This window comes from Momordica charantia, assembly GCF_013281855.1.
Source record: "Momordica charantia cultivar OHB3-1 chromosome 9 unlocalized genomic scaffold, Mcharantia_2.0 BLBB01000009.1, whole genome shotgun sequence".
In the NCBI taxonomy this organism is placed as follows: domain Eukaryota; kingdom Viridiplantae; phylum Streptophyta; class Magnoliopsida; order Cucurbitales; family Cucurbitaceae; genus Momordica; species Momordica charantia.
Window position 1 is genome coordinate 11,248,658 of NW_028275167.1, and position 3,411 is coordinate 11,252,068.

Below are 3,411 nucleotides of genomic sequence, written 5' to 3' on the forward strand. Positions count from 1 at the left end.
CGCTACGATAAATATTGCATACTGCCATTATTGGAAGTTCGCATTTGCATGGACACGTGGATTTTTTGTTAGTCTTATCGTCATTCGTCAAGTGCATATCTCATGCACTTAGCAAGTTTAGGAGGATTTATAAACCCTGAACTCAGGTCAAAAACTTCCTAATAAATCAAATAAGTTTAGCCTTTTTCGAGAAATTGCAGTTTAATCTTAATCTGTTGGACGTGGTTTTCTACCTCACACGTGGCACATCCTTATTAGAATAGAAAAACACGTGTGGCTTTAAGTCTGTGAAGCCAGTTTTATCACCTCGGTACTTCCACTGTCTACCGACCCAACGCCCTTTATGGCCGAGCCAACAAGATCTCCTTTGGTCTCATTCCCATTCTTTGTTTGAACCGACCTAGATGTGTCTTGTTTACCACATATTCCGACAAACTCCATGACAATCGTCGTAATTCACGCTTACCTTAGCCATTGAGGCCCCCTCGGGAATTCTATCGGAGACCTTGCTTGTATATAGAAACAATTTGCCTCTATCCTAGGTAAGCAAACACTATATTTTCTCTCGCATACAACTCGGATCCTTCCTGACTTGGGCGTTAGAATGTTTTCACTTTCAAATCTCCTGCTCAGCATGTTTCAGCTCGCAAGCTTGGTCATTTTTGTGATCAAACATTTATCTTCGGTTAAATTGAACCTGATCCGAGTCGAGGTTGAAGTCTGTGTTATAGCCAGGTCCATTGCATTATCATTCGGTTAAATCGAACCCGATCTAAGTTGAGGTTGAAGCCTGTGTTATAGCCAGGTCCATTGCATTATCATTCGGTTAAATCGAACCCGATCCAAGTCGAGGTTGAAGCCTGTGTTATAGCCAGGTTCGCTGCATATCATTCAGTTAAATCGAACCTGATCCAAGTCGAGGTCGAAGCCTATGTTATAGCTAGGTCTATTTCATTATCTTTCGGTTAAATCGAACCCGATCCAAGTCGAGGTCGAAGCCTGTGTTATAGCTAGGTCCATTGCATTATCATTCAGTTAAATCGAACCCGATCAAAGATTGAAGTCGAAGCCTGTGTCAAGCTAGGTCCATTATATTTTATCATTTAGTTAAATCGAACCTGATCCAAGTCGAGTTCGAAGCCTGTGTTCAAATCAGGTCCTTTGCTTTTTTTATTCTTCGGTTAAATCGAACCCGATCATAGATTGAGGTCGAAACCTGTGTCAAGCTAGGTTCATTGCAGTTATCATGTTTGTCAAATAGAGCCCGATCCAATAGCGACGTTAAAGCATGTGTTAAGTACATGTCTTCTCCATGTTTGAGATCACGCCTAGTGTCAAGCTGGGTCTGTCTCTATCTTTCATTCTTTAATAAAAAATTTTGCCTCCCAAATACTTTGTCTTTTTTCCTTTGTCTACCCTTTCAATTCTTCAATAATACACAAAGGGGGCAAGCTGTAGACACCGTATTTGATCCGGCTTAATTTTTGTTATTTATTTATTTATTTTTATTAAGTTTTATTTTATTTAGTGTGGTTAAAAGTAACATAACTTTACTTTATTATTGGTTTTAAAGTAAAGTTTTAATTAAATAAAAAATAGATTTTGTTTTAAAAAAAGAATTTGATTTTATTATTATTAGTATTATTATTTATTCATTTATTTATTTATTTATCTATTTATTTATATCTTATTTTATTTTGGTTAGTTTTATTTTTATAAGATAAAGTTTCAAGTTAAATTAGTTTTTATTAAGAGAAAATGGTTTTATCAATTAGTTTTATTTTTGTTTTTTTAAGATTACTTTTATTTTTATTTTTATTTTGTTATTATTGTAATATTTAGTATTTTATTAAAAAGATTTTCTTTTTGCAAATTGATTGTTAACAAAAAAGAGTAAGAAAAATAGAATTTTTAGGTAAAAGATTTTTTTTAAGTGATTTTGTCATATCTTCATCCCACCAAAGGCGCCATCTTTCCTGCTTCAATTCTGCAGCTTACGGTTGTTTTTTTGCACTTATATAAAGAGAGGGCTCTATTTAGTTTTTAAAAAGGAGGAAGAAACAAGGAAACTTCTACTCCTCTCTCCCTAACTTTACCATAATCACCCCCTCGTCGATCATAATCCTTTTTCTCAATGACCCGATCCGCTTCCACTCCAACTAATAGACCCATAATATTCCTTACATAGGTAAGCAAGGTGGGCTTAGTTACGTTTGTAACGTTTGTATTTATTTATTTCTATTTTTCTCTATCTATTTTTTTTTCTTTTTTATTGCTAACTGTGGAAGGGTTTACAAGCTGTACTTGTTAAAATTTGCAGACTTTGAGGGTAGATTTTTGGGGTTTTTATTTTTATTTTTGTTTTTGGTTTCTTATTTTGTTTTATTTTAGTCTTATCTTTGCTGGTAATACCATGTGGAGAATGAAATTGGCGCAATCTTTTTGTTTAAATTTAAGTTTTTAGGTGAACCTTATTGTTTTTTTTAAATCTTTTTTTTAGCTTTAAAAATAAAATTTGGATGAATAGAATTTGTTTTAAAATTAAAGAGTTTTTCTTTAATTAAGGTAAATAAATAAAGCTTTAAAAGATAACATTTGATTCCAAGTTTTAAATATTTTTTTTAAAAGTGCAAAAAGTAAATAATTTTTTTTTTCCACTAAGTTTGACATCGAATTTTGTTTTTTCAATTTTAAAGGAGATCTTCGTTTGCAGAGTTTTTAAAAGAGGAGATATGAAAGGAAGATTTAAAAAAAAATCATTTTAGGAGAAAAGTTTGTTTTAGAATAAAATCTTATTATTATTATTATATTTTAAATTTTCAATTATTTACAGAGTGGCATGACTTGAATAAAGAAAAGTTATCAAATTCAACTTTAAACAATGTATTAAAATGAATTTTTTTAAATAAATAAAAAGTTAGTTGTTTTTTTATTTGTTTGATGTAAAAATATTCGTAAGTTTTTTTTTTATAGTTTTAAAAAATAAATTAAAATTTTTGTATTTTGAAAAGAACACTTAGTTTGCATCCTAAGTTGTTGGCACATTAGTAAGAGTTTTGAATGTTAATATTTATGTCACAAGTTCAAGTCTCAATGTGTGCTAAAATAAAATTTGTTATTTATTTATTACTTTTTTTACTAAATGACTATTTCAAAAACTCCAATGGGAATTAGAACCTTCCAAGGTGTCAAAATTTTTCTAATGGCCTTCGTGCCACTGATACCTATTAATTCATATCTTATTACGAAATGTGAATTAATATAATATGAGACATTTAAATAAAAACACAAAAATATATATATATTTTTGGACCGAATCATATAATAGGATAATTTATGATAAAATATGGTACCGTTTTCGAACGGGTGTTGTAGGGTGCTAACACCTTCCCTACGCTCAGTCAACTCCCG